The sequence below is a fragment of the Scyliorhinus canicula genome, chromosome 19 (assembly GCF_902713615.1).
Source record: "Scyliorhinus canicula chromosome 19, sScyCan1.1, whole genome shotgun sequence".
Lineage (NCBI taxonomy): Eukaryota > Metazoa > Chordata > Chondrichthyes > Carcharhiniformes > Scyliorhinidae > Scyliorhinus > Scyliorhinus canicula.
This window is the reverse complement of record NC_052164.1, coordinates 11828281-11850416: the sequence shown is the minus strand read 5'-3', so window position 1 is coordinate 11850416 and position 22136 is coordinate 11828281. Positions and strand designations below refer to the sequence as shown.

Below are 22136 nucleotides of genomic sequence, written 5' to 3'. Positions count from 1 at the left end.
CTGACATCTGTCCTATATCTATCTCCCCTCAATTTAAAGCTATGTCACCTTGTGCTGGACATCACCATCCGAGGAAAAAGGCTCTTGAGTCCACCCTATCTAATTCTCTGATCATCTTGTATGCCTCAATTAAGTCACCTCTTAACCTTCTCTCTAACGAAAACAGCCTCACGTCCTTCAGCCTTTCATCATAAGATCTTCCCTCCATTTCAAGCAACACTCTTGTAAATCTCCTCTGTACACTTTCCAATGCTTCCACATCCTTCCTATAATGTGGCGACCAGAACTGCACACAATACTCCAAATGCGGCCGCACCAGAGTTTTGTACAACTGCAACATGACCTCATGGCTCCGAAACTCAATTCCTCTACCAATAAAAGCTAACACACCGTACGCCTTCTTAACAACCCTCTCAACCTGGGTGGCAACTTTCAGGGATCTATGGACATGGACACCGAGATCTCTCTGCTCGTCCACACTACCAAGAATCTTACCATTAGCCCAGTACTCTGTCTTCCTGTTATTCCTTCCAAATAGAATCACCTCACACTTTTCTGCATTAAACTCCATTTGCCACCTGTCAGCCCAGCACTGCAGCTTATCTATGTCCCTCTGTAACTTGTAACATCCTTCTGCACTGTCCACAACTCCACCGACTTTAGTGTCATCTGCAAATTTACTCACCCATCCTTCTACGCCTTCCTCCAGGTCATTTATAAAAATGACAAACAGCAGCGGCCCCAAAACAGATCCTTGTGGCATACCACAAGTAACTGGACACCAGTCAGAGCATTTCCCATCAACCACCACCCTTTGTCTTCTATCAGCTAGCCAATTTCTGATCCAAACTGCTGAATCACCCTGAATCCCATGCCTCTGTATTTTCTGCAATAGCCTACCATGGGGAACCTTATCAAACGCTTTACTGAAATCCATATACACCACATCAACTGCTTTACCCTCATCCACCCGTTTGGTCACCTTCTCGAAGAACTCAATGAGGTTTGTGAGGCACGACCTACCCTTCACAAAACCATGTTGACTATCTCTAATCAAATTATTCCTTTCCAGATGATTATACATCCTATCTCTTATAAACCTTTCCAAGACTTTTCCCACAACAGAAGTAAGGCTTAATGGTCGATAGTTACCGGGGTTATCTCTACTCCCCTTCTTGTACAAGGGGACAACATTTGCGATCCTCCAGTCCTCTGGCACTATTCCTGTAGACAAAGATGACTTAAAGATCAAAGCCAAAGGCTCAGCAATCTCCTCCCTAGCTTCCCAGAGAATCCTAGGATAAATCCCATCCAGCCCAGGGGATTTATCTATTTTAACACTTTCCATAATTGCTAATACCTCCTCCTTATGAACCTCAAGCCCTTCTAGTCTAGTAGCCTGTATCTCAGTATTCTCCTCGACAACTTTGTCTGACAACTTTGTAGGGGGGCAGTGGGGGCGTAGGGGGGCAGTGGGGATGTAGGGGGGCAGTGGGGGTGTGGAGGAGCAGTGGGGGGTGTAGGGGGGCGGTGGGGGGTGTAGGGGGGCAGTGGGGGATGTAGGGGGGCAGTGGGGGTGTGGAGGGGCAGTGGGGGAATGTAGGGGGGCAGTGGGGGTGTAGGGGGCAGTGGGGGTGTAGGGGGCAGTGGGGGTGTTGAGGGGAAGTGGGGGTGTAGAGGGGCAGTGGGGGTGTTGAGGGAAAGTGGGGGTGTAGGGGGCAGTGGGGGATGTAGGGGGGCAGAGGGGGTGTAGAGGGGAAGTGGGGGTGTAGAGGGGCAGTGGGGGTGTAGGGGGGCAGAGGGGGTGTAGAGGGGCAGTGGGGGTGTGGAGGGGCAGTGGGGGTGTAGGGGGGTTGCAGAGGGGGTGTAAAGGGGGTGTGTGCGTGACTATTCTGCTGTTAGATGTTCTCGGTAAACGACACTTTTGATCACAATACACGAGTTGTTGGGCCTGGGAGTTTAACCTGTGGCCAAGAACTTTGAAAGACGAACAAGTGACTCCCGCAGTTGTGTATCGTCCGCAGGAGCCACTGGCGACCTATTCTGGTGACTTACTTAAACTATTGAGTTCAACAATTCCTCAAAGACTGGTCAATCTAATTCCTCAATTCTTAAGCGCAGTGTCCGAAATGTGGAACGGGATCAATCCAAGCAGTTACCGGCTTGGCTCAGCTCCCGGGGAGCTTGTGAAATCAGGACACCTCCTATTGACTGTTGACGGTGGCATTGTGAAAAGACGCGGCATATTCACGCGGGGCGCGCGAACAATAATGTGAGCTTCAATACTCCAACTCTGCTGCTTCGTCGCAGTTGGCAGGAGCCCCAGTTAACCAGGCAGTGTCTCTTTCTCTAATAGTCTTCAACTAAAGGGGGGAATGGATAGAAAACACAGGCACAGCCTGTACTGTGCACTGTATTCAATTCCGAATCCATCGCCCTCGCTCCTATTCTAACCCGCAACTATCTCCCAGTTATTTCCCCCTTCGGCTGCATTGTACAGGCTGTAAAACTCGACCCAAACATTGCCCAATCGTTACTTCCTGTATATCTCATCTTTCCTTCTGCTGCTTTCATCCTGACGGGTGGCCCTGAACCCTAAACCAATCAACCACAAAAGCGCAATGCAAATGATTCTATTGATATGAAATATGTAGAAGACAGGAGCTCAGAGAATCCCGTCTGCCCGTCCGGACGGTCCCGACGCCCTGTTTACCCCACTAACACCTTGGCAAAGCAGAATCTCTTTAACTGAATTGAAGTTCAATTTCTTGAAATCCTGCTTTGTAAGATATTCAGAACTGGGGTGGGAATATCTTCCTTGAATGAGAACATAGATTAAACATTTGGTCGAATCTAGGATATACAGAAATAGTCTGTCCTGAAATATAATTAGTCTCAATTTAATTAATACCAAAGTTTTAAAGAACCTCTTGAGGCAAGGTGATCAATCTGAAACGTTTAACTCTGTTTCTCTGTTTCGCTGGATATTTCCAGCATTTTCTGTCTTTATTCCCATGAAGGTTGTGGTGCTGGCACTGAATTGATTCTCAGTGAGGAGCAGGTCCCAGTCAGAGTTACTGCTCTCTCTGTACTGTGTCTCCCATTGGCAAGTGGCAGCAGATGGGGGCATTTCTCTGTCTCCCACCCAGCCCCTGCCACTCACCTCTCCCCCCCAGCCCAATGGGTCCTGGGTGGGGTGCAGGGGTAGAGGGTGAACCCCGGGACCAGTCCCTTCCCTCCCGCCTCTGTCACACTCACTATACAGTATTTCAGGCGCCGGGTTGCACATTCAGGCCGGCGAAAGGCGCTCCCGTGCTGGCCCAGAGCAATGAGGAAAGGTCGCGGGCTTACCTGCTCTTCCACCGGCGGGTGGGTGAGGAGATGGGGGGTTAGGGGGGTGAATCTCCGCTTTCTTTCCTCGCTCTGGAAAACCTCAGCCAGTTGAACCGTGCGGAAGTTGGCAACGATTTAAACAAATAATTCACTTCCTCGAGAATGACGGCGGCTCTTTGAGAGGCGCCTCTTGCACCAGGTAGAGAGTGAGGACAGAGCTGGGGCTGGGGAGGGGGCTGGGGGGGGGGGGGGGGGATAGACACAGAGAAGGAGGGGGTGGCTGGCTGGGGGAGACACAGAGAGGGAGGGGGTGGCTGGCTGAGGGAGACACAGAGAGGGAGGGGGTGGCTGGCTGGGGGAGACACAGAGAGGGAGGGGGTGGCTGGTTGGGGGAGACACAGAGAGGGAGGGGGTGGCTGGCTGGGGGAGACACAGAGAGAGAGGGGTGGCTGGCTGGGGGAGACACAGAGAGGGAGGGGGTGGCTGGCTGGGGGAGACACAGAGGGAGACTGGGGGGTGGGTGGCTGGGGGTAGACACGGGGAGGGGGTAGGTGGGGGGCTGGGGGAGACACGGGGAAGGGGTAGGTGGGGGGCTGGGGGAGACACAGAGAGGAGGGTGGGTGGCTGCGGGGGGGGGGTGGCTGGGGTCTCCGGGGTGACACACAGAGGGGGGTGGATGCCCCGGGGGGGGGGGGGGGAGGGAGGCACACAGAGGGGGGTGAATGCCCCGGGGGGGAGGCTCAGGGTGACCGGGCGCTGCTGTAGTTGCTGTGCTCAGGCTGCTCTGGGCTGGGCTCCGCGTCTCTCTCTCCTCATTCTGCTCTGTCTCTGTCTCGGGCTGATTGAGGAGTTGCTCTTTTTACCGCGGGTCGGACCTGGCTCCTCCCAGACTCTGACTCGGCACCAACTTCACAGAAAACCCGCCAACAGCCAACCACAGACTCGGAACTGACACTCGGCCGATCCATTTCTGTTTATGGAGGGGTGAGGGGGAGGAGGTGAGGGGATGGGTGGGGTGAGGGTGAGGAGGGGGAGGGGATGGGTGTTGTGAGGGTGAGGAGGTGAGGGGACGGGGATGAGGGGAGTAAGGGGGGGGGGGGGAGGGAGGTAGAGGGGAAGGAATGAGGGAGGGGAGGGGATAAGTGGGGTGAGGGGTGGAAGGGCGGGGTTGAGGAGGTGAGGAAGGGGGAGGGAATGAGAGGGGACGGGGTGAGGGAGGTGTAGGGGAGGGGATGAGGGGCATAAAGGGGAGGGGATGAGGGGCATAAAGGGGAAGGGAGGGGTTGAGGGGGTGAGGGAGAGGATGAGGGGTAAGGGGAGGGAGGGAGGGTGAGGGAGGTGATGTGGGTTGAGGGAGGTGTAGGGGAGGGGATGAGGGAAGGGGAGGAGAGGGAGGGGAGGTGATGAGAGAGGTGGAGGGGAAGGGATGAGGGAGGTGGAGGGGAGGGAGGTGAGTGAGGGGAGGGGATGAGGGGGTGAGGGGAGGGGTTGAGGGCAGGGAGGGGATGAGGGAGGTGGAGGGGAGGGAGCTGAGGGAGGGGAGGGGATGAGGGGATGAGGGGAGGGGATGAGGGGAGGGGAGGGGATGAGGGAAGGGGAGGGGAGGGGATGAGGGAGGGGAGGGGATGAGGGGAGTGAGGGAGATGGAGGGGGGAGGTGAGTGAGGGGAGGGGATGAGGGAGGTGGAGGGGGTGAGGGAGGGGAGGGGATGAGGGGGATGAGGGAGGTGGAGGGGAGGGAGGTGAGTGAGGGGAGGGGGTGGGGAGGTGAGTGAGGTGGAGGGGATGAGGGAGGTGGAGGGGAGGGAGGGGATGTGGGGAGGGGGGTGTTAGATGTCTGAAATTCACTTCCATTTTTTGATGCAATTTTACGACCATGAGAGCAAAAAAGACTCTGAAAGGATCTGGTTAAATCTTCAATAAAACCCGTCCCTGTCACATTAAAACAGTGATCACTCTTCCAAATCATTCATTGGTGTTAAAGCGCTTTCAGATACCCAGCGATATGAATGTTTATTTCAGTCCAATGAACCTGTTTAATACACATTGCTGAGAGGTTAACGGATTCGGCAATGGCCAAGATCCCAGCACAGCTCTGCTTTATTTATTCAATACAACACAGCAGATGGTGCAAACTCAGCCCGCCGGGTTTGAAGGAGTGAGATTATAAAGATCAGAATTCCCTCTTTGACTATTGACTCCCGCGCCCCACACAGACCCCATTCTCAGCAGATGCGGTGGGGCTGGGGGTGAGACTGAACTGATCCCCCCCCCCCCCCCCCCCCGAGCCTGGAATTGGGCACAGAATCCATTCGTTTTTCTCCTGCACAATCCTGCAATCTGCAGCTTGAAGGTGGAGGTGTTTTGCGGGTTATTACGAAACCGATGGGGGTTGAACTTGATCTGACCCGACTCTGTTTGACCCAGCAAGTTAGCTCCTGTCTCTCAAGCCGCCAACCCCAATGATTGATCCGCAGGTAGTGAACACCAGCCCTCAGCACCATCCACCTAAATCATTTACAAATGCTCCAACTTGAAAATCACAGCCTCTGATTCAATTGCATTACGGGGGCCATTCATCTGTATATTATTGTGAAAGATCCAGAGAGTCGTAAAGTTTGACAGCACAGAAAGACACCCTTCGGCCCATTGCGTCTGTGCTACTCTATTCTACCTGTCTATTCTAAACCCATTTTTCAGCACTTAGTCGGTAGCCTTGTTCTGGCGTTTCAATTACTCATCTGAATGCATCTTAAATGTTCAGGCAGTGAATTCCAAATCGCCACCACCCTCTGGGTGTTTCCCCTCAGATCCCCTCGAAATCTCCCGCCAATTGCCTTCAATCCATATTCCCCGGTTGACCCCTGTACTGGGGGTGGGGGGCTTCCTGTTTACCCTATCTATTTCCCTCATCATTTTGTACACCTTATCATACGATCCATAGAATCTCACAGTGCTGAAGGGGGGGCCATTCAGCCGATCGAGGCTACACCAACCCTCCGAAAGAGCCCACTCCCTGTAACCCCCACCTAACCTGCACATCTTTGGCTCTGGGGAGACACGGGGAGAAAGTGCAAACTCCCCACAGACAGTGCCCCGAGGCGGGAATCGAACCCGGGACCCTGGCGCTGTGAGGCAACAGTGCTGACCTCTCAGCCTGTTCTGCTCCAAGGGGAGAATCCCCCAGCCTAATCCGGCCTCTCCTCACAAACGCTCCAACCCCGGCAACGTCCTGATGGAACAACACGCGTTCCTTTATTGTGTTTAATGTGGAAGCCATTCCGAGGGGCTTTGCTAAAGGAGGTTAGAATAAAGATGAGGAGCAAAGGAAGGAGTGGAGACAGATCAGGAGGGGCTGATCCAAAACTTGGTCAGTAAATGAAATGAAAATGGAATGGAAATCGCTAATTGTCACAAATTGGCTTCAAATGAAGTTACTGTGAAAAGCCCCTGGTCGCCACATTCCGGCGCCTGTTGTGGGAGGCTTGTCCGGGAAACGTTGGGATCTTGGGTTTAAAAAAAAAACATTTTAAAAAGTTTACAGTACCCAATTCATTTTTTCCAATTAAGGGACAATTTATCGTAGCCAATCCACCTACCCAGCCCATCTTTGGGTTGTGGGGCAAAACCCACGCAAACACAGGGAGAATGTGCAAACTCCACACAGACAGTGAGCTGGGGCCAGGATCGAACCTGGGACCTCAGTGCTGTGAGGCAGCAGGGCTAACCCACTGTGCCACCGTGCTGCCCTATCTTGGGTTTTTTTTAAACCGCTGAGAGTGAATGAATGTAATAAAATCTTTATTGGTGTCACAAGTAGGCTCACATTAACACTGCAATGAAGCTACTGTGAAAGTATGGCAGAGAGCAGCACCTGATTGACAAAATCGCTGCCCGGGTGCCCTGTGTCCATGGCAGGAGGAAGGGGCAGGAATTCGGACAAGCTGAGCCCATGGGACTGGCGGGCAATGATTTGAAGCTCAGGGTGGGTGAATGCAGGTAGGACAGGATGTGGGCAGCTGAACTTGGACACAGTTACACAGCTGGATGGATGGAGAAGGATGGACTGTTGGCGAGACACATTTGGGGATATGTGGAATGAGGGATTGGGAAGTAGTTGTGCAGGCGGGGAAGTGGCGAGGGACGGGATGGAAACTCTGAATCAAACAGGGTACCGAGGTTCCATAATGGTTGGTGTAGCCTGAAAATGGGGCCAGGAAGAGGGGAGGGGAGTGGAAGTCAGGGAGGAAAAATGGTGGCCTTGTCAATCCAGCTTGAAATGTTGACTCATTTAGGATTTGATGATCAGAAACATGGCAATCAGGTGGAGGGGAGCGCTGGGCAGGTAGAACTGTCGGCAGCAGACAAGACTGTGCCTCTGGCTGCTCACTGAGGGGCTGAGGAGAGCGGGTTGGGGTGGGAGGTGGGGGAAGAATAGATCCTGGGGGGGGGGGGGGGGGGACTCCAGAAATGACATACCCGGACAAATATAGGAACCGTTGATGGTGATATTCTTTCTATAATTGTCCACCGTTTATAAGTCGCCATCTCAAGGCGAAACATAAATTTAAAGAAAGGTTTTCAATCCAGAGCAGAACTCTTCAGTATTGGTAAGGGGACAGACATAGATAAACCCTCGGAGTACTCATAGCAAAATACTGCCGATTCTGCAAACCTAAAATAAAAACAGAAAATGCTGGAAGTACTCAGCGGGTCTGTGGAGAGAGAAACGGAGCTAACTTTCCGAGTCCACCACGATTCTCCTACAGACCCTGAAGGTGAGGGTTCTGAAGAAGTCATATTGGATTCGAGGCGCTTTCTCCCCCCACAGATTCTGCCAGAGTATTTCCAGCATATTTTTATTTTATTGGAAGGCTAATTATTCTTCTGACTGAAACATTAACGGGTCCCTTCACTTTTCAGACTCTTCTGTGTTGTAATTGTAATTATTTCAATTTATTTCGCAAAAAAACACGCTTGCGTTCGCAACCGAATCTATAAATAATGTCATCTGCACATTTAATGTAGCCGTGTGCTACATTATTTCAATATCTCCCCATCTGTCTGCATAGTTAGACCTGGGGCAACATGTCCCTCTTTGCAGATTCTTGATCAGTACTTTGCCACAAGCAGTTGCGATTGAATTAAGGTCGTTTTATAATGAGAATTTTATTCAGTTGGAATATAGAACGTGTTGGTAGAGAGTTAAGGAATTCAATAATGTGGTCCCTGTATTCTCGGGCTTCCATTGAACATCGACTGCACCGTGTCGGGGGAAGAAGGGTGAAATATTAGGCAGAAAGGTAATCTTTCTGAGAAAGCCTGTACAAACACAAGTCGACACCAAAACCAAGAATAGATTTCTGGGCAATCCGGGAAGTAGTTTATTTGAGGTAACTGCCTGTTAGTTGCAGCCCACTCACAGTCCAACGCCATGGACTTGCTCAAATTGGAAAACTCCACGGTGTTCAAACTTTTTACAAAAATGAAATCATTGGGATGGTTGGTTTTACGGGGTGGACGGAGGGATTAGTTTGCTGGTCAAACGGGAGAATTGTGAGTCACGCCGAGAGATTGCGGGGGCACAAGGAGAGAGATTGTTATTTCAGATGTTGGTGCTCGGGTCGCTGTTTCTTTCTTCCATTCGGATTTATGGGTGAAATTGGAAAAAAAAAAAGGCGCACGTTTATGTAGATTAAATGCAGAATAAGAAACAGGACCATTCCGCAAACAAGCGACAGTCAACAAAATAAATGTCTGAAAATGAGAAGTTTTTTTAACATGAGAGCTTGCAGGATCTTTCAACAAATCATCAGCTTTGCTGTTCATTGAGATCAGGCAAGATTGCTTAATGAAATCTCAACTGTTTTGTTAGGTAAAGCCAAACTCAATTCATAGCAAATACGACAAAAGGACGATTAACGCCGAGAGCCAACTTGATTCTTAAACGAGGACATTGCTTTGGGCGTTTATATACAGTTTAAACTATCGCTTTAGAAAGTCACGGTGCAGATAGTTGTAACAGTCCCTCCTGAACAAGCGCGCCAAGCAATCTGTAAAGGTCAAAGAGAAAGATATCCAGACCATAGCCTAACCCACTTTCTCACTGCTTGCGCTCTAAGACTTGCGCCTCCCGTGCTAATTTGGTTCAGATCCGAGTAAAAGTATTTGTGTGATCTTCTAAATCTTTTTCATCTCCCTTTACAAAGAAGAATTAGACCCCCATCTCCAGTAGAGTTTGGAGACCTGGTTTATGGAGAGGATACCAAAGAGGGGCATAGCTCTTTATTAATTAAATCCCTATCTGCCCCCTTAGTGAATGCCGCCTGACGTTTTCAAAAACACCTACATACACCTTCAATTCTGCACAACCAGTCAGAAACAAGGCGCATGCGTGTGTCTGAGGGAGAAAACATCTTCACTGCAATGCGAAGTGTGTCTGTGTGTGTGTGTGAGAACTACACCAATGCAAAGTGTGTGTCTGTGTGTGTGTGTGAGAACTACACCAATGCAAAGTGTGTGTCTGTGTGTGTGTGTGAGAACTACACCAATGCAAAGTGTGTGTCTGTGTGTGTGAGAACTACACCAATGCAAAGTGTGTGTCTGTGTGTCTGTGTGTGTGTGAGAACTACACCAATGCAAAGTGTGTGTCTGTGTGTGTGTGAGAACTACACCAATGCAAAGTGTGTGTCTGTGTGTCTGTGTGTGTGTGAGAACTACACCAATGCAAAGTGTGTGTCTGTGTGTGTGTGAGAGAACTACACCAATGCAAAGTGTGTGTCTGTGTGTGTGTGAGAACTACACCAATGCAAAGTGTGTGTCTGTGTGTGAGAACTACACCAATGCAAAGTGTGTGTCTGTTTGTGTGTGTGAGAACTACACCAATGCAAAGTGTGTGTCTGTGTGTGTGTGTGAGAACTACACCAATGCAAAGTGTGTGTCTGTGTGTGTGTGTGAGAACTACACCAATACAAAGTGTGTGTCTGTGTGTGTGAGAACTACACCAATGCAAAGTGTGTGTGTGAGAACTACACCAATGCAAAGTGTGTGTCTGTGTGTGTGTGAGAACATCACCAATGCAAAGTGTGTGTCTGTGTGTGAGAACTACACCAATGCAAAGTGTGTGTCTGTTTGTGTTCTTCTTAATTAATTTACGGGATGTGGGTGTCGCTGGTTAGGCCATCAATTGTTGCCCATCAGAAGGTGGTGGTAAGTTGCCTTCTTGAACTGCTGCAGTCCTTGAGGTGTAAATACACCCACTGTTGTTAGGGAGGGAGTTCCAGGATGTTGCCCCAGCGACAGTGAAGGAACAGTATTATATTTCCAAGTCAGGGTGGGGAGTGACATGGGGGCGAACCACCATGTGGTGGGGTTCCCAGGTATCTTCTGCTCTTGTCCTTGTAGATGTTAGTGGTTGTGGGTTTAGAAGGTGCTGCCTAAGAAGCCTTGGCGAGTTACTGCAGTGCATCTTGTAGATGTTTCAAACAGCTGTCATGTTCCTCGGTGGTGGAGGGTTTGAATGTTTGTGGAAAGGGTGCCAGTCAAGTGGGCTGCTTTGTCTCGGGTGGTGTTGAGCTTCTTGAATGTATTTGGAGCTGCACTCATCCAGACAAGTGGAGAGTATTCTATCACACTCCTGACTTGTGCTTTGTAGATGGCGGACAGGCTTTGGAGAGTCAGGGGATGATTTACCTGATGTAGGATTCTTAGCCTCTGACCTGCTCTTGTAGCCACAGTATTTATATGGCTGGTCCAGTTCAGTTTCTGGTCAATGGTAACACCCAGGATGTTGTCAATGGGGGATTCAGTGATGGTAATGCTATTGAATGTCAATGGGTGATGGTTTGATTCTCTTATTGGAAATGGTCATTGCCTTGCACTTGTGCGGCACGAATGTTACTTGCCATTTGCCAGCCCAAGCCTGGATATTATCCAGATCTTGCTCTATTTGCATGTGGAATCGTGCAATCATCAGGGAACATCCCCACATCTGACCTTATGTTGGACGGAAGGTAATTGATGAAACAGCTGGAGATATTTGGGCCGAGGACACTACCCTGAGTAACTCCGTGTGTGTGAGTTAAACTACACGTGTGCAAAGTGTGTGTAAGAGATAAACTACACCTGTGCAAAGTGTGTGGGAGGTAAACTACACGTGTGCAAAGTGTGTGGGAGATAAACTACACGTGTGCAAAGTGTGTGGGAGATAAACTACACGTGTGCAAAGTGTGTGGAAGATAAACTACACATGTGCAAAGTGTGTGGGAGCTAAACTACACGTGTGCAAAGTATGTGGGAGATAAACTACACGTGTGCAAAGTGTGTGTAAGAGATAAACTACACCTGTGCAAAGTGTGTGTTAGAGATAAACTACACGTGTGCAAAGTGTGTGGGAGATAAACAACACGTGTGCAAAGTGTGTGTAAGAGATAAACTACACCCGTGCAAAGTGTGTGTGAGATATAAACTACACATGTGCAAAGTGTGTGGGAGATAAACTACACCTGTGCAAAGTGTGTGGGAGATAAACTACACGTGTGCAAAGTGTGTGTAAGAGATAAACTACACCTGTGCAAAGTGTGTGTTAGAGATAAACTACACGTGTGCAAAGTGTGTGGGAGATAAACAACACGTGTGCAAAGTGTGTGTAAGAGATAAACTACACCCGTGCAAAGTGTGTGTGAGATATAAACTACACGTGTGCAAAGTGTGTGGGAGATAAACTACACCTGTGCAAAGTGTGTGGGAGATAAACTACATGCGTGCAAAGTGTGTGTTAGAGATAAACTACATGTGTGCAAAGTGTGTGTGTGAGATAAACTACACGTGTGCAAAGTGTGTGTAAGAGATAAACTACACCTGTGCAAAGTGTGTGTAAGAGATAAACTACACCTGTGCAAAGTGTGTGGGAGATAAACTACACGTGTGCAAAGTGTGTGTGAGATATAAACTACACCTGTGCAAAGTGTGTGTAAGAGATAAACTACACCTGTGCAAAGTGTGTGTGAGAGATAAACTACACCTGTGCAAAGTGTGTGGGAGATAAACTACACCTGTGCAAAGTGTGTGTGAGATAAACTACACCTGTGCAAAGTGTGTGTGAGAGATAAACTACACCTGTGCAAAGTGTGTGTGAGATATAAACTACACCTGTGCAAAGTGTGTGTGAGAGATAAACTACACCTGTGCAAAGTGTGTGTGAGAGATAAACTACACCTGTGCAAAGTGTGTGTTAGAGATAAACTACACCTGTGCAAAGTGTGTGTTAGAGATAAACTACACCTGTGCAAAGTGTGTGAGATATAAACTACACGTGTGCAAAGTGTGTGTGAGAGATAAACTACACCTGTGCAAAGTGTGTGTTAGAGATAAACTACACGTGTGCAAAGTGTGTGGGAGATAAACAACACGTGTGCAAAGTGTGTGTAAGAGATAAACTACACCCGTGCAAAGTGTGTGTGAGATATAAACTACACGTGTGCAAAGTGTGTGGGAGATAAACTACACCTGTGCAAAGTGTGTGGGAGATAAACTACATGCGTGCAAAGTGTGTGTTAGAGATAAACTACATGTGTGCAAAGTGTGTGTGTGAGATAAACTACACGTGTGCAAAGTGTGTGTTAGAGATAAACTACACCTGTGCAAAGTGTGTGTTAGAGATAAACTACATGTGTGCAAAGTGTGTGTGAGATAAACTACACGTGTGCAAAGTGTGTGTTAGAGATAAACTACACCTGTGCAAAGTGTGTGTTAGAGATAAACTACACCTGTGCAAAGTGTGTGTGAGATAAACTACACGTGTGCAAAGTGTGTGTTAGAGATAAACTACACCTGTGCAAAGTGTGTGTAAGAGATAAACTACACCTGTGCAAAGTGTGTGTGAGATAAACTACACCTGTGCAAAGTGTGTGTAAGAGATAAACTACACCTGTGCAAAGTGTGTGTAAGAGATAAACTACACCTGTGCAAAGTGTGTGTGAGATATAAACTACACCTGTGCAAAGTGTGTGTAAGAGATAAACTACACCTGTGCAAAGTGTGTGTGAGAGATAAACTACACCTGTGCAAAGTGTGTGGGAGATAAACTACACCTGTGCAAAGTGTGTGTGAGATATAAACTACACCTGTGCAAAGTGTGTGTAAGAGATAAACTACACCTGTGCAAAGTGTGTGTGAGAGATAAACTACACCTGTGCAAAGTGTGTGGGAGATAAACTACACCTGTGCAAAGTGTGTGTGAGATAAACTACACCTGTGCAAAGTGTGTGTGAGAGATAAACTACACCTGTGCAAAGTGTGTGTGAGATATAAACTACACCTGTGCAAAGTGTGTGTGAGAGATAAACTACATCTGTGCAAAGTGTGTGTGAGAGATAAACTACACCTGTGCAAAGTGTGTGTGAGAGATAAACTACACCTGTGCAAAGTGTGTGTTAGAGATAAACTACACCTGTGCAAAGTGTGTGTTAGAGATAAACTACACCTGTGCAAAGTGTGTGTGAGATATAAACTACACCTGTGCAAAGTGTGTGTGAGAGATAAACTACACCTGTGCAAAGTGTGTGTGAGAGATAAACTACACGTGTGCAAAGTGTGTGTGAGAGATAAACTACACCTGTGCAAAGTGTGTGTGAGAGAGAGACAGTTCAAAATATTGCGAATAACTATATTAGGGGAAAGACTTAAATTACTTTTTAGGAGCTAAGGCTTTGCAAAATACTTCCGAAATAATTTATATATGTGTTCACGATCGACACATTGCAACCCCGACTCGTGGAGCTGAACAATTTAACATTTCTTGACGATATTGTTCTGCTTAAATTTATTCATTTGGTCAATGGAACCACCATCTGTTCCCAGAACAAAACGAAGCAGCTGTTCCAACTAAAAACGTTAAACCACACCTTTCAGAATCAATTCTCAACCTCATACTGATTCTCACCAACTGCCATCGGTTTTCCATGCTGTTAGTGTTATTCGAACATGATTCACTTTTTGAAGTGTTTGTGGAGCTGATTTTGGGGGTTAATTCCTCATTCCCATTTTAAATTCACCAATTAATCTCGACCATTATCTCATTGGCCTTCTCTGTGCGGACTCGCATTAAAACGCCGCACTTGGGGCAGACTGTCCTCCCATGATCGAAATTAAAGTAACCCATTTTCAGAATGGACGTGTGGCCGAACATTTCAAAACGGAATACAGGTCAGAATGACCGGAGTCACAAATAACCGCGGTCTGCCAATTTTTGAGAAAGCGCAGTCCCCCCAAATAATTTGAAATAGCAGGTCAGACACGGTGCTCAGTTTCAGAGTCCTGAAAAATAGTGGAACTTCCTCCCCAAACTCTCCTGCACCAAGCCGATCCTTCAAATGTCTCCAGAGGCTTATAGCTTGAGGAGAGCAAGGGTGGCTGACACAGGGGTCTGTCTGCCTTTGGAAATACTTTGCAGGTTGACGCACTCAACCTGTTTGGCCACGTTCTGAGCACAGACCTGACTTGAATCAGAAGCCTCTAGCTCAGAGCAGCCACACCACCCACTCTGCCATCTGCTTCATGTGGCTTGGTGCAGTTTTGGAGGGTAATGATCGTTGGAATGTTTTAGCAGTTACAGGCGCTGTACAAATGCAAGCGGTCGATGGCCAGGTTACTGGATTAGTAACCTAGACAGTGAGCTCACATTTGCAGGCAGGATGGCTTCAGTAAGTGATCACGAAGTTCTCCCATTATCCAAGAACCCATTTGGCCAACACAAATGCACTTTAGAGTAGGATATCTATGTTTTTGCTGCCCAGTATGTGACTCCTGTCCCCATACTAACCTGCTGGACCCCAGCTAGCTGCTCAGTTGCATTAAAACCACTGCCGGTTGTTCAAGAGAAATGTCCACCACTATCTCAAGGAGAGAGAGGTTGTGTCTTGTCAATGACACTCACATCTCAAGGATTACTAATAAAATATACAACCGATGGAAAATGTAAGGTTACTTAGCGAGCTGGCCTTCAGGTAAATGGTTAAATTTAGAACAGAAAATTAGTCATGCATTATTTTGTGGTTGGCGCGGTGGCACAGTGGTTAGCACTGCTGCCTCACAGCGCCAGAGACCCGGGTTCAACTCCAGCCTTGGATGATTGTGTGGAGTTTGCACGTTCTCCCCGTGTCTGCATGGATTTCCTCCAGGTGCTCCGGTTTCCTCCCACAGTCCGAAGATGGGTAGGCTAGGTGGATTGGCCAGAATCAATGTGCTGGGTCACGGGATAGGGGCGGAGAGTTGGCCACATTGGAGGGCTCTTTTCGGAGGTTTGGTTCAGACTGGATGGGCTGAATGACCTCCACATGCACTGAAATGAAATGAAAATGAAATGAAATGAAAATCGCTTATTGTCACTAGTAGGCTTCAATGAAGTTACTGTGAAAAGCCCCTAGTCGCCACATTCCGGCGCCTGTCCGGGGAGGCTGGTACGGGAATCGAACCGTGCTGCTGGTCTGCTTTAAAAGCCAGCGATTTAGCTGAGTGAGCTAAACCAGCCCCTGGTAACTGTAACGGATAATTAAATAATCGTGCCTTCCACGATATTTTCCAGGCAATATTTCATAAAATATAAATTGGTTATAGACAATCTGTTGTCAATTTCAGTCGATACTAGTCCAATATCAGCACTGGTGATATATGCAAGCCTGGTTCAAACTCTTTGGTTTCACCAACACATATTTCAGTGTACGTCTATTCCCGTTAGGTTTCTTTATTTCAAAGTAGTCAACGTGCTTCTATCATCAGACTTTTCATACGTCTATTGAAATGTTAGCTGTAAAATATACATTTTCTGCTTGGACATCTGTTCTTAGCATCGGATTTCTAGGCTACACAGGCTACGGAACTAGCTGCCTGACAGATCCACTGATATACACTGACACACACAAACACTGAGACACAATTACACCCCCACTGTTATATGCTGATTCACATATACACTGATGCACACATACTGGCACCCACCAATATGCACACAATGGCACACCCAATGATACATACTGACACGCACATACACTGACACCCACAAACATATGCTGACACAATGACACATGCTCTGATACACACACTGACACACACATACAATGACACATGCTCTGATACACACGCTGACACACACACACGACACATGCTCTGATACACACACTGACACACACATACAACGACACATGCTCTGATACACACACTGACACACACATACAATGACACATGCTCTGAATCACACGCTGACACACACACACGCACAATGACACATGCTCTGATACACACGCTGACACACACTTCATGCACACACACACAATGCCTCATGCACTGATACATACTGATACTCACATACACTGATGCACACACACTGAAACACACTCGGGCAGCACGGTAGCACAAGTGGATAGCACTGTGGCTTCACAGCACCAGGGTCCCAGGTTCGATTCCCCGCTGGGTCACTGTCTGTGCGGAGTCTGCACGTTCTCCCCATGTCTGCGTGGATTTCCTCCGGGTGCTCCGGTGTTCTCTCACAGTCCAAAGATGTGCAGGTTTGGTGGATTGGCCATGATAAATTGCCATTAGTGACCAAAAAGGTTAGGAGGGGTTATTGGGTTAGGGGGATAGGGTGGAAGTGAGGGCTGAAGTGCGGACCTGATGGGCTGAATGGCCTCCTTCTTCACTGTACGTTCTATGTAATCTATGAAACCCACCGATACACAAACGCACACACACAAACATACACAGTGACACACCAATACACTTACTGACACAGAAACACACTTCTTATTATCATAGAATTCCTACAGCGCAGAACGAGGCCATTCAGCCCATTGAGTCTGCACCGACCCTCTGAAGGAGCACCCTACCCAGGTCCAGTCCCTCGCCCTATCCTTGTAACCCCAGCTAGGGGCAAGTTAGTGTGGTCAATCCACCTAACCTGCACACCTTTGGACTGTGGGAGGAAACCGGAGCACCCGGAGGAAATCCATGCAGGCACGGGGAGAACATGCAAACTCCACACAGACAGTCACCCGAGGTCAGAATCGAACCCGGGTCTCTGGCGTTGTGAGGCAGCAGTGCTAACCACTTTGCCACCGTGTTGTCCCAATTATGAATTGGGTAAACAGGAAGACTTGCCTTGTTTAAGTTTAAATTTAGCATTCATGCTCCTACTTGCAAGTGGGACTTGCATAATGTAAGGAGAGATCTATTAGAGGTGTTCAAAATTATGTAACTTTTTGATAGAGTAGATGGTAAGTAAAAGCAATAAATAAAAGAGGGTCAGTAACCAAAGAATGCAGAGATACAATCATCGGTAAGTGGATGAGAGGGGAAATAGGCAAATGACGTTTCCCACAGAAATTTATTATGATCTGAAAAGGGAAGATTTGATAAATACCACAAAAAAGAAAAATATAGAAGGCTTTAGGGAAAAGCAATGGAGTTGGATTAATTGTTAAGCTCTTTCAAAGAGTATGCACAAGTACGAAGGGCTGAATGATGACCTTCTGTGCTGTGAGATACTGTGGACCAGCAGCGCTGCAGCAGCAATATTCTCAGAGTAAGAAAATTAGCCACAGTATTTCAACCTTAGGAGGGAGGGTTGCACATTTGAGTTAGGCTTAGATGAATCGGTCACCTGGTTTTAAGATTTAGCTTAGTTCCCAAAGTTAGTTGAATTTTTAAAAAAGAGTTAAAGATGGTTCCGAGAATCTGTTGCGTTGCTTTTAAAACGCAGCACAGTAGCACAAGTGGCTAGCACTGTGGCTTCGCAGCGCCAGGGTCCCAGGTTCAATTCCCCGCTGGGTCACTGTCTGTGCAGAGTCTGCACGTTCTCCCCGTGTCTGCGTGGGTTTCCTCCGGATGCTCCGGTTTCCTCCCACAGTCCAAAGGTTAAGTGGATTGGCAATGCTAAATTGCCCTTAGTGTCCAAAAGGTTGGGAGGGGTTATTGGGTTATGGGGTTAGGGTGGAAGTGAGGGCTTAAGTGGTCGGTGCAGACTCGATGGGCCAAATGGCCTCCTTCTGCACTGTAAGTTCTATGTCTATGTCTAATGTTAGATTTGGTCACCTGTTAACCTACAGTTGAATCTCCTGAAACATCTCACAGGTCAGAAATTTAGTCTTGGCTAAAAAATTCAAGCCTATCCCGGGCACCTTATGGACTGCTCAACACATACACATACAAAACACACAATTACTTTTGCATGCACAACACACACACATATATGCACACATAATACACAACATAAGCAATTATGACGCACAACACATACAAAACACAACACAACATTCACCTGAGGAAGGAGCAGTGCTCTGAAAGCTAGTGTTTGAAACAAACCTGTTGGATTTTAACCTTGTGTTGTAAGACTTCTTACTAAACACATACATACACAGCACACAACACACACATATATGTACATACAACACACACATACATATACACAGAACACACATATATGCACACACAGCATACAATGTGTACACATATGCACAAAGCACACAACACACGTGCATATATGTACAGACAACACATACATAACACAGCACACAACACAGGCACACACAGCACACATACACATACTTGCACCAAGATAGACATGCCGGCACACAAAATAACGATAATAACTTATATTTAGACAGCATTTTAAATGTAATAAAATGTCCCAAGCATCTCACAGGAACATTATAAGAATGACACCACACGAGCAGAGTTATCTTAGATGCCCTCAAGCTTGGTCAACAAGGTAGGGTTTTAGGGAATGTCTTAAAGAAGCAGAGAGGTAGTAGCCAGAAAGGTTTAGGGAGCGTATTCCAAAGATGTGCAGGTTGGGTGGATTGACCATGCTAAATTGTCCCTTAGTGGCCAAAGCTATGTGGGTTAGGTGGGGTTATGGGGATAGAGTGGGGGAGTCAGCTTATATAAGGTGCTCTTTCAGAGGGTTGGCACAGACTCGATGGGTTGAATGGGCTTCTTCGACGCTGAAGGAATTCTATGGTACTATGGGTAGGTTAGGTGGATTGGCCATGATCAATGTGAGGGGTTACTGGGATAGGGCAGGGAATGGGCCGAGATAGAGTCCTCTTTCGGAGGGTCAGTGCAGACTCGATGGACCGAATGGCCTCCTTCTGCATTGTAGGGATTCTATTATTCCAACTTGGCGCCCAGGCAAACAGAGGCACCGCCAGCACTGGGGGAACGATCAAAATCGAAGATGCTCCATAAGCTAGAATTAGAGGAGAGTAGGTATCTCAGAGGGTTGTGGAACTGGGGGGAATAGAGAGATGGGGAGGGGTGAGACCACGGAAGGATTTGAAAACAAGGATGAAAATATCAAGGCCAGGAGGTTGCTTGACCTGGAGTCAGTGTAGGTCAGCGAGCGCAGGGGTGTTGGGGTAGGGGGCTTATTGTGGGTTCAGGAGGACGGCATAACCTCAAGTTATGGTGGGTAGAATGCGAGAGAGCAGCCAGGAATGGTTGGGATCGTCAAGTTTCAAAAGGCAAGCGCACAAAACACACACACACGATTACAGTGTAGGGGCAGAAATGAAGGCGTCCCCTATGCAGAATCTGAGTCTTTCCTCTGTAAAATCCGCAGGTCTGCAGTTCCATCAAATAAACCTGTCTTTGACAAAGAGAGACCTTTGTAAGATGTATCTGCCAGCACCGCCGGGGAAGGCGCGATTTGGAGGAATGTGGATATCGAGAGCAAAGAAAGAGATTGAGGGAAAACTCATCAATTCATCGCAAACTTTAAAAAAGGAAAACACAAAACCGCTTTGGCAGAGAACATTTCCGTCCAGTTTGTTTCGGCTGCCGATCGGAAAATGAAGAGAGTGCAACTCACAAAATAAAATGCAGGAATAATTTGGGTTTTTTTTCAAATGTATGTTTCTGTAGCCATGAAGGGGAAATCCTCCAAACGCCAAACCAGGGAGCTGTACACAGCTGACTGGGCAAGCAATTCCCTGGCTGCGAAACGCGAAGAGACTTTCCCCCCGAGCGAGTTAATAATAAAAGGCAAATCTTACTTTGCAGTCCAGCCTGGAGTCCAGAACTAAAGCCGCGAAGGTAATTTCTACCGAGCCCTCCTATTCATCCGTCAGACCTTACCTGTGGCCCAGGAATTAACAGCAAAGACTGTTCAACTCAGAATGTACACATCTTCTACCTTTGTACTGGGCTGGTATACAAACAGCTATTTCCGTTCATTTACCACATCAAACCTCAGCTCCAACCTTATAGGCGCAGGTGGATCCTATAAAGTTTAGTCAAGGAATTAGATTGTGTGTGTGTGTGTAAAAGAGAGAGAGAGACAGATCCCAACGTTGTGATATGTAGGGATTTGCCTGGTATATCTTGACCAGGAACGGGTTATTCAATGTTATTACAATGGGTCAGAGGGTGAAGGGATCCCTTGGCAATGGGATCGTCCTGCAGCTTCTTCCCGATGCCCTCAGAGTGTGACATACCGGGAAATCCGAATCCCAGGCTAAGCCGGGTCACTGGACAAACTCGAGCCCATCCCCGAGGTGTTTTGCACTGTGTTAGCTGGGGTCGAGTTTACTGACCAGGTCCCGACAGGAAACACATTCAGAATCGGGAGTCAGGACCCGACCCAACATTGGAATGAAGTGAGCGGAATTTCGATTTCCTGTTTTTTTTATATCAGGTGTCAAGTCTGGGCCCGAATATCTGATTTAGTGAATTTAAGATTTTGGCAAAATCCAAAAAAAAATAAATCACTTAGCACTAGCCCTAAACGTACAGCCTTCAACAACTCTAAACTTTCACTGAAAGTAAAACAATCATTAAAGTTTCAGGATTGTTGTATCAATTAAGAACATTTTTTGTGTGTTTTTGAATTTAAAAGCACGAACTGCAACTCCTTGCCTTTGGCGATTGAGCGGAACATATAGTTTCAGTGAAATGTCTGAGCCGAATAAGATCAAATTGTTGAGTTTTGTAAGATAGCACATTCTACATTTAAAAGGATAAGAATTTCCCCAGAGCTGTTCTGGAAATTGCGATTTCTTGACGTTTAGGAGATACTAAAAGGAAGAAACGGAGACAATTTTTGTTTTGCTTTGTAGGCACCTTTGACGACACGAGTTACATAAACCGGCTCCACAAAGGGCCAATCTAAAGGGCATGATCTATTTTGTGGTCTGTCAGCAAGCCTGGCATTTCGTGATCATTTCTATTTGTTTGTACAAGGGTCCGGGTAGGATGTCTTCTACAACTGAGCCATTTCAGAGGTCAGTTTAGGATCGATCGAATTGGTGGAATATTGAAGTGACATATAGGCCAGACAGGAGTAGGACGGCAGATTGCCTCCCCGGGGCTATAACAGCAACCTTCCTGTTTCATGTTCCCTCATGTTGATGCCACAGCATTTTGATTCCACAATTATTTTTACTGAATTCAAATTCCAATACTCTCACTAGATGTCTTCAATTCTGCAGATGATTAGGACAACAGCACAACGATTGCAACACCATCCTCCCGCTCAGTTGTAACAATGGTCTCTGAGAAAAAGAATGGCAATTTAGAAATGACCAACAGTCACATTGCTCTACCATTTCTGTAGCAGGTTAGTTTTATCGTACGGGATAATACCGTTTGTGGTGAAAATGTCAAGGATGTTCAATAATAGGGAAAAAGGGAATTTTATTCTATTGGAATTTCATTACAGATGACCAAATAATGGAAAGATGTTAGTGGAAGAGATGCACAGACCAATTAGAGACAGATGTAAAAGCTACAGGCCCATAATCATGTGGCCTACTC

General features: G+C 47.3%; 1 protein-coding gene across 2 annotated transcripts in view; it reads right to left on the bottom strand.

Moving 5' to 3' along the window:
* The window catches only part of LOC119954340 (transcription factor Sp6-like), a 33137-nt gene extending 12655 nt beyond the window's left edge, over positions 1–20482 (bottom strand). The window contains exon 1 of one of the 2 annotated variants that reach the window (XM_038779503.1): positions 20460–20482. The gene's annotated coding sequence lies outside the window, so the exon portion shown is untranslated. Of the gene's footprint in view, positions 1–3351; positions 3644–20459 lie in introns of those variants that run through there. The other variant, XM_038779502.1, reaches the window with a different exon arrangement.
* Between the last annotated feature and the right edge of the window lie 1654 nt (positions 20483–22136).